The sequence below is a fragment of the Triturus cristatus genome, chromosome 4_2 (assembly GCF_964204655.1).
Source record: "Triturus cristatus chromosome 4_2, aTriCri1.1, whole genome shotgun sequence".
Classification (NCBI taxonomy): Eukaryota; Metazoa; Chordata; class Amphibia; order Caudata; family Salamandridae; genus Triturus; species Triturus cristatus.
Genome location: NC_140586.1, coordinates 784914373 through 784934587, shown reverse-complemented (window position 1 = coordinate 784934587; position 20215 = coordinate 784914373).

The window sequence follows — 20215 nt, the reverse complement described above, 5'->3', positions numbered from 1 at the left end:
GGGCAGGCCGTTGTTCCACCAGGGCTGCTGCCCTGGTGAAGGTTCCAACTGCCGAATTTATAAATGACCACCAAGCTGCCAGTCATTTCTAAAGCATTGGCAGGCACCTCCATGGCGGCGGTTCCTGACAATGCAGTCTGCTGTTTGGTACAGGGCTGCATCAGCATGACACACCCCTGCACCAAACAGCGCTGTTTTTTTTATTTTCTAAACAAAATCCCAGAACAAGATTTTCTTTTTGAAAATAGGAAAAATAATGCCCCCTTCGCCATGTGAGTCATCTCCCATGGGGTAGGAAACATTATTTGGTTTTTACTGTCCCTCACCTCCAGGGTTTTGTCCCGGTGAGGGACAGTAAAAAAAAAATGGCTACATGTCCACCCATTCAGCTTGGGCAGGAGGACATGTACCCATTTCTCCAACAGCCCTTACTCTGTCAGGCTGTGGGAGCGAATTGGCTATGGAGGTGACAGAGTAGTAACCACTGTAGCCAAACCGAAGGTCCACCCGCATTTAAATCAAGCGTGTGGACCTTCATGTTGTCGGTATATATAAATCCACCACCGTTGTGATGGCATATACTACTGCCAACATTTAAATCGGGCCCAATTTGAGAGGGCAAGGACTACTGAAAAAAGTACTTTGCCATTGAAGTGCTGCCACGCAGTGCATTCACAGCACATGCAATACCACATGTGAAACCACAGCCAACCTTTACTTCTCTGAAATGAATTTAGCCCGAGCAGGTTTGGAGGACTGTGCCACCATGCCTGGCAAGCCGTAGTTGGTTAGCCATGTCTCCTGACATTTAATCCCCCAAATGCAAGTATGAGGTTCTTAAGGGCTAAGAGTTTAGACAAGGGATCAACCTATTGATGCTTCAATTAAGAGATTAAGTAGGGACAGTATATGTCTCTTATAGACTCAGTCCAAGGCTAGGAATAAAACACCTCAAAATAAAGATAGAGGGACCCAACAACGAAGGGAAAGGGTACCAACAATGACCAAAGTCTTGAAAAGAGTCCCCTTCGGGTAAATCTTATGCACAACACTTCACTTTACCTCATACAACCTTTATACACCAGATAGACGAAAAATGAACAAAGAGGAAATGTAATCACACAAATAAAAACAAATAATAAAAAAGCAAATTTATTCACAACATCATTTGGAGCACAGTATACAATATATTTTATCTAGTTGTTGTCATCCCTCCTAATGTTAAAAAACAGTAATATTCATCAACATACAACAACCTCCATTACATCAGTTAAAAATAAACTAAATTAATATACACAATTGGGAACACAGCGAAGGAAAAATGATTCCTATTATTAAGAAAACACTACATCAGTTAGACACAGATCAATTTGTGATTACTGAAATCATTATTCCAACTATTTCATTCAGTACAATTGTCTCCTCAGACTTAATGTGGTTTTCTTTTCAAAGAGCATCGACGCGTTTCGGTGGGAAATCAATATACAGCCAGCACCTTCTTCAAGAAGACAACATATATTCCCAACAACACTTATTAAAATCTGAAAGTCCAGGGCAGAAAGGCCTCCAAACGTGACTGTAAACAGAGGGCAGAATGTCCTTCAAACGCGACTGTAAGCAAATGTTTAGACAGCCAATCTCTCCTATGAAGGTGTACTGCTTGATTTTCCCGGCTTTCTGGTGCTGCAGGGCGGTCCATATGACTTCAGTCTATTTCCATCTAAGTCTCAAGTCTGGAGTAGTGAGTAGAGCCTGTTTGTTAGACACTTCGACACAATTCCGTGCTTCTACCCATAGCCTAGGGCCTATACACATAGCCTAGGGGATAGATTCGTTAGTATTGAGGATAACTTGCCCTATGGTGAGGGTATTTCGTAGAGTTGTACTGAATCCAGGCCTGGTAGGCCTCAAACGGGAGAGACTCCATCTTTCTTTCTGCTCCGGCAGCCCGGGACCTTCCCAGAGGGAGGGGGATGTTTTAGTTATAAAGTGTTATTCGCTCGGAGAGAACTGGTTCGGGCCGGCCCTTATCGAAGGATTGTATTTTTCTTCATGCCGAAGACACTACAACAGGCCGGCCGGCTGGGAAAGTGTCCTTGGTACGGGGAGGTACAGGAATTTGGTGGGCGGCAGGTCTTGAGCTGGAAATTTCCATGAGGGAATGCACGTCCATATTAGTGAAAGTCTGAGTGAGATAAGACACTTGCTTCTAGACCGTAGGCGGCATCTGGCCGTTAGCAGAAAAGCTATTGCTTATTTCAGGGAAGACTGATGGCAAACTCAAATCCAAAGAGAAGGGAGTAGTCAAGGAGGACAAGGTTCTAGTGACTCGGAGAGGGAGAAGGAAGCAGACCCACAACTGCCGAGGGGTAACTTCCAGGCTAAACCGAGGCATAGACGAGAAGGGGACCCAGATGTCCATCGAGCACAGCCTACACAGATATAAGGTGCAGTCGATCCCTTTTTCTTCTTTGAAGTATATAACTTAACCTTTCACTTTCCTTGCAGGTTCCATATGTATGGTATGTTCTATAACTATGCCTGTGCCATTTGAATAAAGTATTTAGCTTGTTGTACGTTAGCATGTGTTGTGTACTTTTGTATAGGAGAACAGTCTATTCTTTAGTCGGAGTTACTTCAAAGTGAACAGAGACTAATCCTGATCAGGTAAGGGGTAACTGGATGAGGGGAAAGACAAGCCCCTCGAACTAAGAGAACAGGTTGTGCTCAACTGGTAGTCTTTGTGTGATCGGATATGTGGTAATCCTAACTCCCCTGTCGTGTACTATAATTATAATAGGATAAGCTCGTGCTAAGGCTGCCGAATGGGTAGGAGATTCTGGGTCTAACAACGGCCGCGAGACTTTGAGTGTCGCTGCCGAATGGGTAGGAGGTTCTGGGTCTAACAAAGGCCGCGAGACTTTGAGTGTCGCTGCCGAATGGGTAGGAGGTTCTGGGTCTAACAAAGGCCGCGAGACTTTGAGTGTCGCTGCCGAATGGGTAGGAGGTTCTGGGTCTAACAAAGGCCGCGAGACTTTGAGTGTCGCTGCCGAATGGGTAGGAGGTTCTGGGTCTAACACAGGCCGCGAGACTTTGAGTGTCGCTGCCGAATGGGTAGGAGGTTCTGGGTCTAACACAGGCCGCGAGACTTTGAGTGTCGCTACCGAATGGGTAGGAGGTTCTGGGTCTAACAAAGGCCGCGAGACTTTGAGTGTCGCTGCCGAATGGGTAGGAGGTTCTGGGTCTAACAAAGGCCGCGAGACTTTGAGTGTCGCTGCCGAATGGGTAGGAGGTTCTGGGTCTAACACAGGCCGCGAGACTTTGAGTGTCGCTGCCGAATGGGTAGGAGATTCTGGGTCTAACAAGGACCGCGAGACTTTGAGTGTCGCTGCCGAATGGGTAGGAGGTTCTGGGTCTAACACAGGCCGCGAGACTTTGAGTGTCGCTGCCGAATGGGTAGGAGGTTCTGGGTCTAACAAGGACCGCGAGACTTTGAGTGTCGCTGCCGAATGGGTAGGAGGTTCTGGGTCTAACAAGGGCCGCGAGACTGTGGGTGTCGCTGCCGAATGGGTAGGAGATTTTGGGTCTGAGATTGCGAGGCTGTGAGGCCTCCATATATAATTATAATAGGAATTCCCTGTCCTTAGGTGGTACGTATATATGTGGTTATTTAGGTGTAAAAAGGCCCTAGGGAGGGGGTAACGTTCTGCATTTGGGTTAGAAGGGCTCTATAGAGCAGGTTCCACCCGATCTAAAAACCCAAGCAGAACATTTGGCGTCACGAACTGTTTACGAAACCTGTGTGCGTTGTGTTTGTCTTGTGTTTGCTTTCAGCGTGTGCGTGGTTTTCTTTTTTGTATATTTGCGTGTATAGTTTTTTTTCTCTTTCTTTCTCTCTTCCTTTCTTTTCTCTGCGTCTCTTTTTCTTTCTTTTTCGCGATGTTTTCTAGGAAATCTAAAGCTACTCTTAAATTGTCCGTTGATATTCCCGGATGGGATTCAACGCCTTATGGTGCCTTGGCCCGAGAGTGGGCTGATTCTACTGGTTTGAGTGAAAATTGGACCTCTTCTTTGGAGTCGGCGGAACCGGCTGACGTGATTACTTGTTTGCAGACGGCACCTGTCTTGAAGGGAGAGGAGGTTCCCGCTTTAGGGCGCAGAGGTTGGGTTATTCTATCTGCGTATCGGATTTTGCATGAGAAGTTGCTGAAATTGCAGATCGCTCTTAAGGATGCGGATTCGCACTTTGTTGAGGTTCAAAATTCCAATACTTTATTGCGCTGTCAAAACAAGTTGCTTTCCGACAAAATTGACACTTACCAAACGGTTGCTGAACGGGCGGCTGTGCGGATTGCTCGTTACAAATACAAACACAGGCGTGGTCGAGTTTCGTCGCGTAAGGTGCGTCTGGCCGTGGCAAAGGCTGGACTGGATTGGAATCCTGATGAATGGGATGGTAATATCTGGGACTCGGCTACGTCTTGTTCCTCGGGTGAGGACTGTGCTGTGCATGAGTTTTCTCGTTCCCGTCATGACAGTAAGTCTACTTCCCGCACCTCTGATGGTGCACCCCGTGATTGCGCTCGTCCTTCGGGCGGCATCGATGCTTCTTACACTGATTGTCCCTCTACTAGTACTACTCGGGCTCCTTCTGATGCTCGTCCTGTGGTTGCTGCGCATCCGGTTTTTCGTCGGAAGTTGCAGCAGTCTCCCAATGCTCCGCAGGGTGTTTCTTTAGACTGCTTGGAGGATTTTACCCAACAAGAAATTAGTGATATTTTGCAGCGCTTTCGGCAGCGGACTGGTGAGGCTTTGCTCACTTGGATGGTGCGCCTTTATGAACTAGGCGCTGCTGGTATTATGTTGGATACTGGCGATTGTTTGAAGTTTTGTTCTTTGAGTTTAGATTCTTCTGTACAAGATCATTTTCGTAACTATAATGGTGGTGGTCAGATTTCTTTGCTCCAATTGGCGACTGAGGGCTGTAATTTGAAGTATCCTACTGAATCTGACTGGCCTGTCAATGACAAGCCGTGGTATACCCTGCGTGATGCTGCGCAACGTCTTAAGGAGGAGGTGATGAAAACGGCTATTTTTCTGGGCACTGCTGACAGGTTGCTTGATGGGATGTTGACTTCTTCTGTGCGGAATCGTATCATTCGCTCTTCTCCTGTTGCCTACAAGCAGGTCATGATGACTTTGTTGATTAACCAGACTGGTAATGTTCTATCTACGGTGTTGGAGTCGGTACGCCAACTCGGTGAGTTGGGTGAGTGGTTTAAACCTGAACGTCAGTCCCGGCCTGACACTCGTACTCCTGGTGAATATAAATTTACTAGACGTGACATCTTTACTGGTCTTTTGGCTGATGGTGTGCGTCGGGAAGACATTGATGGTGAGACTACTGCCCGTTTGTGGGAGATGTTTCGCAAACGGGGCTTGGATCGGAAGGAGGGTGCCCGGCGTGTTCGAACGACTGAGTGTGATCATGGTTGTTCTGATGGTAGCGGTGATGATGATCGCCGTGGGCGCTCTGATCGTCGTGATGATCGGCGTCCTGTACGTGATCTGTCCCCCCGTCGAGAGCGGGACAGGGAGAGAGAGGGGGAAAGGGAAAGGGGGAGAAATGATTATGCCTACAACAGACGTAGAGATGATAGGGATCACTCCCCTGAGCTGAGAAGAAGGGAGGATAGACACAGTTTTAACGATCGAAATTTGCAGTGCAGTGCAGAGGACAGGAATCCATTTCGCAATAGAGATGGATATGAACAGGAAGCACTGATACCTAAAAAACGTGAGAGTCTTTATCCTGATTTGTCCTGGTACACAGAATGCAATAAGAATGACTAGGAAATAGGTCAAGCTCCGGTACACAGATGGGCTCACAGAGATAATAGACCCTATGTAGATATTGAAATTTATTGGAGACATCGTAATATCCAAAGGGCCCGAGCATTAGTTGATACAGGAGCGGAGGCCACTCTTATTCATGGAAAATCGAGGAAATTTACAGGGCAGCCTTTTACTATTACTGGATTAGGAGGAAAAGAAACCCCCGCAGTTCAAACTTTGCTTGAAATGAGAATAGGTAGAATTCCTAGAAAGGAATATTCTGTATTAGTGGTGCCACTCCTAGAATTCATAATTGGAATTGATATTTTGAAAGGAATGACGTTGCATCTTGATGATGGGTGTTACCAATTTGGAACGACGCATTATATCTCGTCCAGACCTATACGGGTTGGTCGTTTAAGGATGCCCCCCATACAAGTTCCCCAGGCGACAAAGGTGGTTTGTCAGAAGCAGTATCGTATTCCGGGTGGTCATGAAGAGATTAGTACCACCATTCAGGAGTTGGTTAATGCAGGTGTTATAACTCCAGTTACTTCTGCTTGGAATAATCCTGTTTGGCCGGTGCGTAAAAGTGATAATTCTTGGCGCATGACTGTTGATTATCGAGAATTGAACAAACACACGCCCTCTTTGACGGCTGCAGTACCGGATGTTATTACTCTGATTGAAAGAATCCAAACACACCCAGGTACATGGTATGCGTCCCTTGATATTGCTAATGCTTTCTTTTCTATTCCAATTGCCCCTGAGTGTCAGGAACAGTTCAGTTTTACGTGGAACGGGCGTCAGATGACGTTCAGAAGTCTTCCTCAGGGCTATGTGCATAGCCCTACGATCTGTCACCGGCTGGTGGCAGAACACTTGACTGAGGTACCAGTTCATCCCAAAATTCAGATATGTCATTATATTGATGATGTGCTGATTCAAGGCGAAACACAAGAGGATGTTCAGATACAATTAGATAAAGTCATTGAATGTCTGCGTGAGAAAGGTTGGGAGATCAATCCGGACAAATTACAGGGTCCATCCCAAGCTGTAAAATTTTTAGGTATTAATTGGCATGAGGGACACCGTGAGGTGATCCCTCAGGTAAAACAGAAGATTCTTGATTTTTCGGTTCCGAGGAATAGGAAGGAAGCCCAAAGCTTTATTGGTCTATTTGGTTTTTGGCGCCAGCATATTCCTCATCTGAGTCAAATATTGGCCCCATTGTATCGTGTTACACGTAAGAAGAATGCATTCGAATGGGGTAAACAACAGCAAGATGCATTTAGCCTAGCAAAAGAGGCGATTCAACATGCTATGGATCTTTGGCCTGTATGTGATGGTGATGTGGATTTGAATGTGTCTGTGCAAGGCCCTTATGCAAACTGGAGTCTGTGGCAGAAACAGGGTAGGTGCAAAGTACCATTAGGATTCTGGACCAAAAAGCTACCTGATGCTGGTGAGCGTTACACACCTTTTGAGAAACAGCTACTTGCTTGTTATTGGGCTTTGGTGGATACCGAGCAATTAACATTGGGACATGACATATTCTTGCGTCCTGAAATTCCTATTATGCAGTGGGTTTTGAGTTCACCAAAAACTCATCGAATTGGGCATGCTCAGGAGGCGAGTGTGATTAAATGGAAATGGTACATACAAGACAGGGCACGTGTGGGTCCGAAAGGAGTTGCGTCCTTACATGAGCAGGTGGCGCAAGTACCATCGACTGAGACTGAGAGTGAGTGTTCTGTACCTTTAGAACAGGAGTCTCCTGTCAAGTGGGGTAAACCTTTTGATGATTTGTCCGTCGAGGACAGGAACCATGTGTGGTTCACAGATGGGTCAGCAAAATTTATTGGAAATACACGGCACTGGAAGGCGGTGTCTTATAATCCGATCACACAGAGACTATTGAGCACAACTGGTGAAGGAAAAAGTAGTCAATTCGCAGAGCTATATGCTGTTTATCAAGTCCTGAAACAGGAGTTACCTGGCGTATGCCATATTTTCACTGACTCCTGGTCTACTGCAAATGGACTGGCTGTTTGGTTACCAACCTGGCATTCTCGTAATTGGAAATTACACTCTAAAGAGTTATGGGGAAAGGAGTTATGGCAAGAAATTTGGGAAATGCTCCCACAGAGTACTGTTACCATCTTCCATGTGGATGCTCACACCCCGATAGACTCCCTTGACAAATTTTTTCATAACATTGCAGATGAGAAATCTAAAATTGCCGAGGCAGTGGTGGACAGACAAGATCCTGACATTGCGGGATTGGCGAAATGGGCACACCAGAAGGCAGGACACTTTGGAGAGAAGGCCACTAGCAGGTGGGCTGCTGACAGAGGAATCTATATTCCCCTAGATCTAATTAAAGATGTTATTCTACATTGTCCCGTCTGTCAACATATCAGGCAGCGTAAAGTACCCCAAATTGTTAGAGGCCATTTACATCGCGGGAAATTGCCCGCTCAAATCTGGCAGATTGATTACATCGGACCCCTTCCCATGAGTAGAAATTGTCAATATGTTTGCACAATTGTCGATACATATAGTGGGTTGCTGGTAGCTTTTCCATGTAAGCAAGCCACCCAATTGAACACCATAAAAACATTGGAATTAATTATGATGTATTATGGTGTGCCATTCCAAATTCAATCTGATAATGCATCCCATTTTCGTGGAAGATTGGTACAGGAATTCTGTGTGGAACATCACATTGAGTGGATCTTTCATATACCCTATTACCCGCAGGCCTCAGGCCTGGTGGAAAGATTGAATGGTCTGCTAAAGGACCAGTTGCGCAAACTAACAGATGACAAGTATAAAAATTGGCGAGACTTTTTACCTCAAGCATTATTGATCTTGAATAATCGTCCTTTTTTAAATGCTGAATCTCCACTTATGCGTTTGTTCCCCCCACAGGTTGAAACAATGCCTAATATAATAAATGAAACTGTGATGTATTGGGAAATTACTTCCGGAGCTCTAGCTCCATGCAGAGCGACCCCAGGGTCGGCAGGCTTGGACTTGCATGCTATGGATGACACCGTTTTAAAAAGCAAAAATCGGGTCATCATTTCTACCGGTGTTGGTATTCATATACCACCGGGAAATTTTGGATTGATCGCCCCTAGATCGGGGTTGGCTGTAAAAGGCATCCAGGTACTTGGAGGTGTAATTGATAGTGATTATCAGGGAGAAATTAAAATACTTCTGCTAAATAGCAGTGAGGATGACCTACTGATACACCGCACCGACCGAGTGGCTCAATTACTCATTATGCCTGTTTTCAGTGGTGGAATAATAAAAGGCACTGCCCCAACTTTGCTAACTGTACGAGGCCAGAAAGGCTTTGGCTCTACGGATAATCCTGGAGCCAAGATTTGGGTGCAATCGCCTAAGAATCCCCCTGAACAAGCAGAGGTTATTGCCACCGGTCAGGATAACACCATTTTGGTTATGAGGCCAGGGAAAGATAGCTGGGAAGCTGTCCCAGCTGATAAATGTTATTTACGAGAATGATTAATGCCCGTGTTTGGTTCTTTTTCAGATCATTCTTTGGATTGTTGTTGCGGGATGTGTCGGTACTGGACACCCTTCGGTCTACTTCGGAGAGAAAGGAGGGATCCCATTAACCCGGGATGAATTGGGAACCAGAGTGTTGCGTTCCTTCAATGCGTGGGACTCGTCATCGAACTTTTGGACACTGCTGGCGAAAAGAGTGACTGATGCCCCTCACTTCTGTTTGACACCGATGAGATCTGTACATGACATTCTGGCGACATGCCTAGTTGCTGTCCCCGCTTCGCTGGAAACCTTAACGAGCATTTTTAACGTTTCAAAAGCTCGTTCGAATATTATTCTGGGTGATTTTGCTACCCATGCATATTGTCCTTTATGTACTGAACTGCCGAATGAACAACTTCCTATCCAATCCCAAATAACTACGTATAACATCACACAGGGTGACCTGTGCTTTTTCCTCACATGTAATCCAAATGCAATCTCTGAATGTCTACGTCTCAAGTTAAGAGGTGCTGTTTCATTCACACCCCATGAGCGAACTTTGTGCCTCCAGAGGACACCGACCTCATGTGCTTCCATACAAAATAATATGACTTGTAATAGTTTGGTAGTTACTCCTAGTCACTATCGCGCAATGTTGCTACCTGCCGGATGGCTTTTCTCATGTGGTAATACTTCCTGGCCCTATGTCCCTGCAAATATTTCCGGAGGTCCGTGTGCCATTACTAGACTTAGTCTGCTTATGTTTTCCTCACATCCGAATGCCAACTCTCGTGTGCTCCGAGATGCAGTTATGTTACAAGAGGATTGTGACTCATCTGTGTATTTATATTCCAAGTCTGAATACCTTAGTCTAGCTGTCTCAATTATTGGTGTCCCTGCTTTGGCGGTTTATAATGCTAAATCCATTGGAAAAATGGCTTGCTGGATGGTTAAGTCTATTAATCATACTTCCACAGTCCTATCTGACTTACTATTAGATGCCCAGGGTGAACGTAGGGCTATCTTGCAAAACAGAGCAGCCATTGATTATCTTTTACTTAAGCATGGACATGGCTGTTCAGATTTTGAAGGCCTCTGTTGTTTTAACTTATCTGATCATACACAATCCATTCGTGCACACATAGATAAATTGCATGATCTAACTAACGAAGTTAAGAAACACATTGATCAGGGTTGGTTTGACTGGCTCTTCAACTGGTTGCCAGACCTGAAGATGCTACGTCAAGCATTAGGTGGCATTTTGATTACTATTGCTGTTTTGATTTCTATCTGTTGTCTTATTCAATGTATTCCTTCACTGCTTCAATTCTGCACATCTGGTACTAGACACAGATCGGTTAGTTTTGTTTCTTATTACTCTTCCACAGATGTTAGCTCCGTTTAGTATATGTAAATAGACTAAAGTCAAGGGTGGAATGTACTGCTTGATTTTCCCGGCTTTCTGGTGCTGCAGGGCGGTCCATATGACTTCAGTCTATTTCCATCTAAGTCTCAAGTCTGGAGTAGTGAGTAGAGCCTGTTTGTTAGACACTTCGACACAATTCCGTGCTTCTACCCATAGCCTAGGGCCTATACACATAGCCTAGGGGATAGATTCGTTAGTATTGAGGATAACTTGCCCTATGGTGAGGGTATTTCGTAGAGTTGTACTGAATCCAGGCCTGGTAGGCCTCAAACGGGAGAGACTCCATCTTTCTTTCTGCTCCGGCAGCCCGGGACCTTCCCAGAGGGAGGGGGATGTTTTAGTTATAAAGTGTTATTCGCTCGGAGAGAACTGGTTCGGGCCGGCCCTTATCGAAGGATTGTATTTTTCTTCATGCCGAAGACACTACAACAGGCCGGCCGGCTGGGAAAGTGTCCTTGGTACGGGGAGGTACAGGAATTTGGTGGGCGGCAGGTCTTGAGCTGGAAATTTCCATGAGGGAATGCACGTCCATATTAGTGAAAGTCTGAGTGAGATAAGACACTTGCTTCTAGACCGTAGGCGGCATCTGGCCGTTAGCAGAAAAGCTATTGCTTATTTCAGGGAAGACTGATGGCAAACTCAAATCCAAAGAGAAGGGAGTAGTCAAGGAGGACAAGGTTCTAGTGACTCGGAGAGGGAGAAGGAAGCAGACCCACAACTGCCGAGGGGTAACTTCCAGGCTAAACCGAGGCATAGACGAGAAGGGGACCCAGATGTCCATCGAGCACAGCCTACACAGATATAAGGTGCAGTCGATCCCTTTTTCTTCTTTGAAGTATATAACTTAACCTTTCACTTTCCTTGCAGGTTCCATATGTATGGTATGTTCTATAACTATGCCTGTGCCATTTGAATAAAGTATTTAGCTTGTTGTACGTTAGCATGTGTTGTGTACTTTTGTATAGGAGAACAGTCTATTCTTTAGTCGGAGTTACTTCAAAGTGAACAGAGACTAATCCTGATCAGGTAAGGGGTAACTGGATGAGGGGAAAGACAAGCCCCTCGAACTAAGAGAACAGGTTGTGCTCAACTGGTAGTCTTTGTGTGATCGGATATGTGGTAATCCTAACTCCCCTGTCGTGTACTATAATTATAATAGGATAAGCTCGTGCTAAGGCTGCCGAATGGGTAGGAGATTCTGGGTCTAACAACGGCCGCGAGACTTTGAGTGTCGCTGCCGAATGGGTAGGAGGTTCTGGGTCTAACAAAGGCCGCGAGACTTTGAGTGTCGCTGCCGAATGGGTAGGAGGTTCTGGGTCTAACAAAGGCCGCGAGACTTTGAGTGTCGCTGCCGAATGGGTAGGAGGTTCTGGGTCTAACAAAGGCCGCGAGACTTTGAGTGTCGCTGCCGAATGGGTAGGAGGTTCTGGGTCTAACACAGGCCGCGAGACTTTGAGTGTCGCTGCCGAATGGGTAGGAGGTTCTGGGTCTAACACAGGCCGCGAGACTTTGAGTGTCGCTACCGAATGGGTAGGAGGTTCTGGGTCTAACAAAGGCCGCGAGACTTTGAGTGTCGCTGCCGAATGGGTAGGAGGTTCTGGGTCTAACAAAGGCCGCGAGACTTTGAGTGTCGCTGCCGAATGGGTAGGAGGTTCTGGGTCTAACACAGGCCGCGAGACTTTGAGTGTCGCTGCCGAATGGGTAGGAGATTCTGGGTCTAACAAGGACCGCGAGACTTTGAGTGTCGCTGCCGAATGGGTAGGAGGTTCTGGGTCTAACACAGGCCGCGAGACTTTGAGTGTCGCTGCCGAATGGGTAGGAGGTTCTGGGTCTAACAAGGACCGCGAGACTTTGAGTGTCGCTGCCGAATGGGTAGGAGGTTCTGGGTCTAACAAGGGCCGCGAGACTGTGGGTGTCGCTGCCGAATGGGTAGGAGATTTTGGGTCTGAGATTGCGAGGCTGTGAGGCCTCCATATATAATTATAATAGGAATTCCCTGTCCTTAGGTGGTACGTATATATGTGGTTATTTAGGTGTAAAAAGGCCCTAGGGAGGGGGTAACGTTCTGCATTTGGGTTAGAAGGGCTCTATAGAGCAGGTTCCACCCGATCTAAAAACCCAAGCAGAACAGAAGGCCACAAACACCACTATATAGGCACTAGTTAGTGATGTTCAGCCGCCCCAGGCCCGGCGAGGAGGTTCCCTTTTGGAGATAATCTCTTATTCCGACCCAGAAATTAAAGATTCTCCTCAAACATATTCTTAATTTCGATCAGCGCGGTCAGTCGAATCCCACGTTACATTAAACACAGTCCACACCGGGATCTATCTCGGGTCGTCATTAATCACGGGGTCAACGCCTCCGGAGATATGCAATTTTTATTATTTGTTTTTATTTGTGTGATTACATTTCCTCTTTGTTCATTTTTCATCTAGCTGGTGTATAAAAGTTGTATGAGGTAAAGTGAAGTGTTGTGCATAAGAATAAAACACACCAATATTCTAAAGTTGTCAACCTGTATGTATGTATTCAAACATAATGTTATTACAGAAAACAAAAAGTAGTTAGTTAAGTAATCCAAAGAATTAGCATGATGCCCAAAATCACTAAATAAATTGCCATAGGGTCCGTCTCTAAGGAAAGTCAAAAAGCATATGCACTTCTTCAAAATAACAAATCTATTATAATGTTGAAGTCAAAGGAGGCATAAGCATTTCATAGCACAATATTACGCAGAAGGGTTGGATTAAAAATGTTTCATTCATTACAACCAATCAAGCTATTAGTGGGTACAACACCCCTAGTAACTCTTACTTTCTAGGGCATCTTATTGGTTAACACTATACATATTTAATTAAGAAGAATAAATCATAGATTATGAAACACAGAAACAGAATAGCTTGTTCGATGCCATCAGAGCTTTGCTAAGTAACCTAGAAATGTGTAACAGAAACAACATCCTTCAGAGGGGAAGAACAAATGTTATAATTGTATTAGTACAGACCATTTATATGGCTGTATTTTGTTTTTCAATAATTTTTGGAGGATTTTATGTAACGAGTAGAATACAGAAGTAATAAAAGACAATAAAACAGCAGCGTTGTGATTTGCGTGATTTGGTGTGCGCCTATATAGTAGTGAATCGCACAGAAGGGGCGAGGCACTTGACATACCTTACGAATGAAGAGATAGAAAGTGACTGTGTGAGACGAAGATGCTAGTAACAGTGCTGGTCCGGGACCAGCCAGCTGACTGATGATACACCTCTGTAAATGTAAGAAACGAAAACAATAAGCAGGAGAGCAAGAGAAGAGAAGGCAAAGATGCTAGAAGGTTAGCAGTAAAGGAGGGGATCCAGATGATGAAGTAAGAAGAGGAATGGCCAAGTGGGGAATTGGAAAAGAAGGGGTGAGCTCTTATGGTGCAGTGCAGTTAGAGGCTGTATTTTATGAAAGAGAGAAATACACATGCATGTGGAACTTTTGTGCACCCAAAATAAACATGCACTTTTCTGCAGCATTTCATGAATGTTTGTCAGTGGAGTCTGTTGTGGCCTAGTTATGCTAACTGAATCCTGTCTAAATTAATAATTAATTTTTAGCAAAGTTAAACTAGTTTACAATTTCAGTTGTGTCATTAACCCCTTCGCTGCGGCAGGAATTCCGCCGCGGCGCCGGGGGGGGGTTTGGGGGCAGCGCGGTAGCGCTGTGCTCGTGACGGAACCGCTCCATCACGAGCCACGGTTGAGCTGTGCTCATGACGGAGTGGGTCCGTCACGTCTCCGCCCACTGCGCTAATCGCCCGCACAGGCGGGGAATTAGCGCCACGTGGGCGGAGCGGCGGCCAACGGCCGCAGCATGACGGAACCACTCCGTCATGAGCACAGCGCAACCGTGGCTCATGACGGAGTGGTTCCGTCATGAGCAGGGAAGGGGTTAAGGGTGAAAGCAGTGCTTGATTTGTAAACAAAACAAAAGTGCCTGGCCTCTCATCAGGAGGCCACTGCAGCTTGCTGCACCCATGGCCCCTGCCAGCGCTGCCAATGATAGTAACAACAGAACAACTAACCATCACACTTCTACAAGTGTGACAATTCAGACTATTTCATGCCTCCTACGCTATAAGAATGGCTTGGGTGGCAGGTAATGGTCATTTTTTATGTATATTGAATTAATATTTACCTGTTGTTGTGGTCATCTCTAAATTATCTATAGAGCGCCACCTTGTGGCACACTGTCACAAGCACCGGTGTTGACAATTAAATGCCGGCACTGAGCACTGAAAACCACCGGCTCAGATTAAGCACTGAGTGAAAGGCTGTGTGATGTTAATTCCACTATCCCAAACAATTTGGCGATTTAAATTATTGTAGATTATGATAGTTTGAGTATTTACTAAACTTTCATATTTGCGATTGTCAGCAGGTTCAGGGTAGAAGGTGGTATTTTTTTGTTAGATCTCTTTTCCAAGACCCACATTTACATATTTTTTTATCATAATATACAAAAGTTTAGGGTTAGAAAATACTTTTGTAATTTAGCTTATCTTTATAAAGGCATTTGATCAATCTTATTCCTCTATCCTCAACTCCTACGAAAACTAGAGGAAATGATGCTCTGCCCCACACCCCCTGCTCCACTTACACCTGGATCTTTCGGGTGTAACCAAGATCTGCTAAAAATTGTTAAAAATGCATTCACAACTCTTTGTAAATGCCTACTAAGTTATACCTGAGTTATTGTTAAATTTGATTTGTAGAGCGCTTAATACCGGAAGGTCTCTAAGCGCTTCAAGAAGATCAACGTCGGTTCCAGGGAGAGTGTTATTTAGTTGGGCCCAAGCTTTTGTAAAAAGAATGGTTTTCAGTTTTTTTCTGAAAGGGAGAAGGCGGCTTTCCGCGCGGAGCTAGCTAGGCAGCCTGTTCCAGAGTGTGGGTAGGAGGACGGAAAATGCTCGGCCACCTTTGGTGACGTAGTTGAAGCGTGGGCATTTTAAAAGGCACTCCATGGAGGACCTTAGCGAGTGGCCTGGGACGTATTTCTCTAGTCGTTGTTTGATGTAGATGGGTCCCAGACCGTGAAGCGCCTTGTGAGCAATGCAGAGGCCCTTAAACTTGGCCCTCTGCTTTATGGGCAGCCAGTGAAGTCGTTGCAGAAGGGGTGATGCTCGCGTGCACCTGGGTAGTTTGAAAATTAGCCTGGCGGCGTCATTCATCACTATCTGTAGTTTGCCCACTAGTGAGTCTGGCAAACCGATGTAGAGCGAGTTACCATAGTCGAGGCGAGCCAAGATCATGGCAACTACAACTGTTCTCATGGTTGAAAAGGAGAGGATAGGGGAGAGTCTCCTCAATAACCTGAGTAGGCCCACGCAAGTTCCAAACAAAGTGAAAACTTGATTGGCCAGTGAAAGCTTGGCGTCCACTTTGATTCCCAAACTTTTAACCACTGGAGCTGGGGCTGGAGCATCACCCAGCTCATGAGGCCAGTAGAGGGCGTTCCAAGGGTCGTGGTCATCGGTCACGTCCAAGACCTCGGTTTTGTCTGGATTAATCTTGAGTGAATTGGCCGTCATCCAGTTGACCGTAAATCGCAGAACATCTTTTGCCCGGGAGTGGGCTTGTGGGGTGTTTTCTATTTGCAGAATAATTTGTGTATCGTCCGCATAATTGAAAACTTGGCAGTCAATTGCCGCAAGGGCATTTATCAGAGGTCTGAGATATATGTTGAATAGGAGGAGTGAAAGAGCCGACCCCTGTGGGACTCCACAGGGAATAGGCCCCCTCTCTGAGACCCAGTTGCCCATGTGAATTCTTTGGGTGTGGTTGGTCAGGAATGAGGTGAACCATTGTAGGATAGATCCCCCCCCAATTCCAATTTTTCCTAATCTTTCCAGGAGTAGGGCGCAGTTGACCGTGTCAAATGCTGCCAACAGGTCTAGGAGAATTAGGACACATGGCTTCTTATTGTCAGCTGTCATCTTGATATCATCAAGCACTGATAGCATCACCAATTCTGTGCTATGGTGTGCTCGGAAACCAGCCTGCCTGTCCCCTAGGAGGTGGTGGTCCTCCATGAACCTGGATAGGGTTTGCAGGACATATTGCTCTAAGATTTTGGCCAGGAATGGGAGTTGGGAAATGGGTCTGTAGTTTTTCATATTGGAAGTATCCGCGCCAGTCTTCTTGAGCAGGGGGATTATTCTGGCTTCCTTAAAGAATCTTGGAACCATCCCAGTCTCCAGAGAGAGGTTAAACAAGGCGAGGATTTCTTCCTCAATCTCTGGGAGAGCTAACTTAAAAATCCTTGGGCGGCAGGCATCAGCAGGTGAGCCAGATTTGATTTTTGTGGAAGTGCGTCGGAGGGTTTCGATGTCGAGAGTTTGGAAGGAAGAGAGCACTTCTACCCTCTTTTCCTGGGTTACCTCCTCTTCATTGGGGGATTGCTTGAAAGGGGAATTGTCAATCTCAATCAGGATGTCCTGAATTTTTGGGGAAAAGTATGATAAGGATTGATTGCACTGTTCTTGGTTGGATGGTGACACCAGTGACTGTTTTTGGCTTAGTTCTTTCAGGATTTTAAACGTTTCTTTTTGTTTGTTGGTTGCTACTAGGATCCTGTTTTCACAGTATTCCGCTTTCCTGATGAGCAATGCCTTTTTGTAGGTAGCGACTTTAGCTCTATACTCTACCAGGGCCTGTGGCTCATAGTCTTTACGCCACTGTCGTTCGTAGTGTCGAAGTGAACGTTTGAAAGCCCTATGCTCTTTCGTGAACCACGGTGCGCCCTTGCCTTTGATACCAGCTTTTATTTTTTTAACTGGGGCTAGTTTATTGATGGCAGAAAGAAGCCGGCTGGAGATGGCTTCGGTCCAATCATCAATATCAGCTGTCTCCGGCCTCCTGACGGGGCTGTCTCTGAGGGTACTTACTAGTGATGGGCCCTCGATTTTTGACCAGCTACGAACATATTTCCAGTCCTGGGGGGGGGTTGAGTATTGCGCCTAGCAAGGGGGAGTAGAAGGTTGCTACAGTGGTGGTCTGACCATGCAATGGGGTGGTATCCCTTAGTGTCACCAGAGGGAGGGTAGACCAAACCAGGTCTAGGGTATGTCCTAACTCATGCGTGGGGGTTGTTACTAGCTGAGTAAGCCCAGGAGCGGTGTGCGTCTCCTCTAGCTGTCGGGCCTGTGCCTCTCTAAGTTGTTGGTCCCAGTGGTAGTTGAAGTCTCCTACCACAAGGAGTTGTTGGAAGCGTGAACGGAGGTTGGAAACACATTCGGTCATGAGGTCTACGAAACGAGGGGGGCATTTAGGTGGGCGATATGCTACGGTGATTACTAAACTGGATGAGTGGTGACAGACTTTAATTGTTAGAATATCTGCTCCTTCTAGGTTTTCTCCAGACACCTTTTCAATGGTTAGGTGACTTTTTACAGAAACGCCACCCACCTCCTCTTTTTCCCACTGGCCTGTTATGCCAGAAGGCGTAATAGCCATCGGGTAGTGCTACCGATATGGTAGGACCCGAGTCTTCATCCAGCCACGTTTCGGTCAAAGCTAGAATGTCTGGGGCATCATCTTGTAGAAGCGTGAGGATCTCAATGGCATGTTTCTGTAGTGAGCGTGTATTCAGGACCGAGAGTTCCAGGGTGTCAATGCTGCTAGGATTAAGGTGGCCCGGATTGTGTACTGGGGTGGCGCTAAGTGTCTCTCCCCCATGTGGGATGAGGAGACCTTCTCTCTTGAGTGAAGCTTCTGTCTCAGATTTTAAGGGGCAGGGTATGAGATTAAGGAATCTAAGTTCATCACTCGTGTATGTCCGAGATTGGCCAGGGGTCCTGGCCCTGGGACCGGTCGGGCGCGGACGGGTGCAGACGGGCTTGCCTTCGGCGCGCCTGCTGCACGCGTCCACTCCAGCGTGCGATTATATTCCTCCCATGACCCCTCCCCGCCAATCAGCCCTGCTGACCAGCAGCTGACACCCTCATGGTCGCAAGACCCCGTGAGAGCGTGCGAGAAATGGAGGGCAGGACTGGCCAAGTGGGAGCTCCGGTGAGCAAGTGAGTAGCGTGGCAATTTGCAAGGTTAAATGCACTCAAATGGTTTTAAAAATTAAAATGCGGATAAGACCAAGTTAAAAACAGCTTAAAACATACAGCATGCACTGCCTGGGCTAGCGCGTCTTCTTTGACTGCGCCTCCGCTCCAGCGTGCGATTATATTCCTCCTGTGACCCCTGGCCCCTCCCCGCCAATCAGCCCTGCTGAGCAGCAGCTGACACCCTCACGGTCGCTAGACCACGTGAGAGCGTGTGGGAAATGGAGGGCAGGACCGGCCAAGTGGGAGCTCTGGTGAGCAAGTGAGAAGCACAACAATTTCCAAGGTTAAATACACTCAAATGGTTTTAAAAATTAAAATGCGGATAAGACCAAGTTAAAAACAGCTTAAAACATACAGCATGCACTGCCTGGGCTAGCGCGTCTTCTTCTTGAGTGTTTGCTCACCACATTTGCATAAGATTTTCCTGACCGCTTCCCTTATGTATCTCTGCTCTGTATGTGGGAATGCCATTTCGTGAAAGAAGGCCTGTAAGTCACCACGATATACATTATTGTTTCGCTGACTGCCGTCGGTTCTTAACCCTTCATCAATTGCTGAAACATGCACAACTGCAAGATACACATTTTTCCGTTTCCACATTTGTCTCTCTTAGAACTGGAAAATTCCTTTACCAAAAGGGTCCCAAATTTCTCCCCCTCTGACCTGGGAGTCTCCTAAGACAGTAAAGTCTTGTTCAAAATGTTCTACAATTTAAAAAACTAAAATATTGTTTTAATTAAGTCGAGTTTCCTCTGGAAAACTCTTTCCATCATCTGTGTTTTTGTATGCTTTTTGAACCCAGACTGTCTTCGGTTTCCCGTTTTCCGTTTTGTGAGCAGCTCTTAACCTCAATCAAGACGAAGCAGCAAAGGTGCAATAAAAGGTTTTTTTTTTTTACTTTCCGGAGATTTCAATAATTGCACCACTACTAGTGGCATAGTAACAGAATGAACGATAGTAGTAGTATCAGCTTTAGTGGTAGTAGTTACAACAGTAGGAGGAGCACCAGTAAAATAATTCAGAGCTTTAACAGGGGATGGAGGGTGCCTGAATTCCTCATTAGAACAAAAGCATTGGGATACTTTGGGTTATTGCAGGTCATTGTCAAAGCTGACCAGGGGCCATATTATAAAATGCGGCGCATTTTCTTCCTTAACTCCAGATGCACCTTTCAAAAGGTGCGTTTGGCACTAACAAGGAGTGTGCTCCGTATTAGACTGAATGCGCTGTCCTCATGGCAGCCGTGAAGTCGTGCTGCCCTGGAGCAGCCACTCCATGTTTCTCTGTGTAGGTGGCATCTCGCCTGCAAGGGATGTCTGGAGGGTGCTACTGCA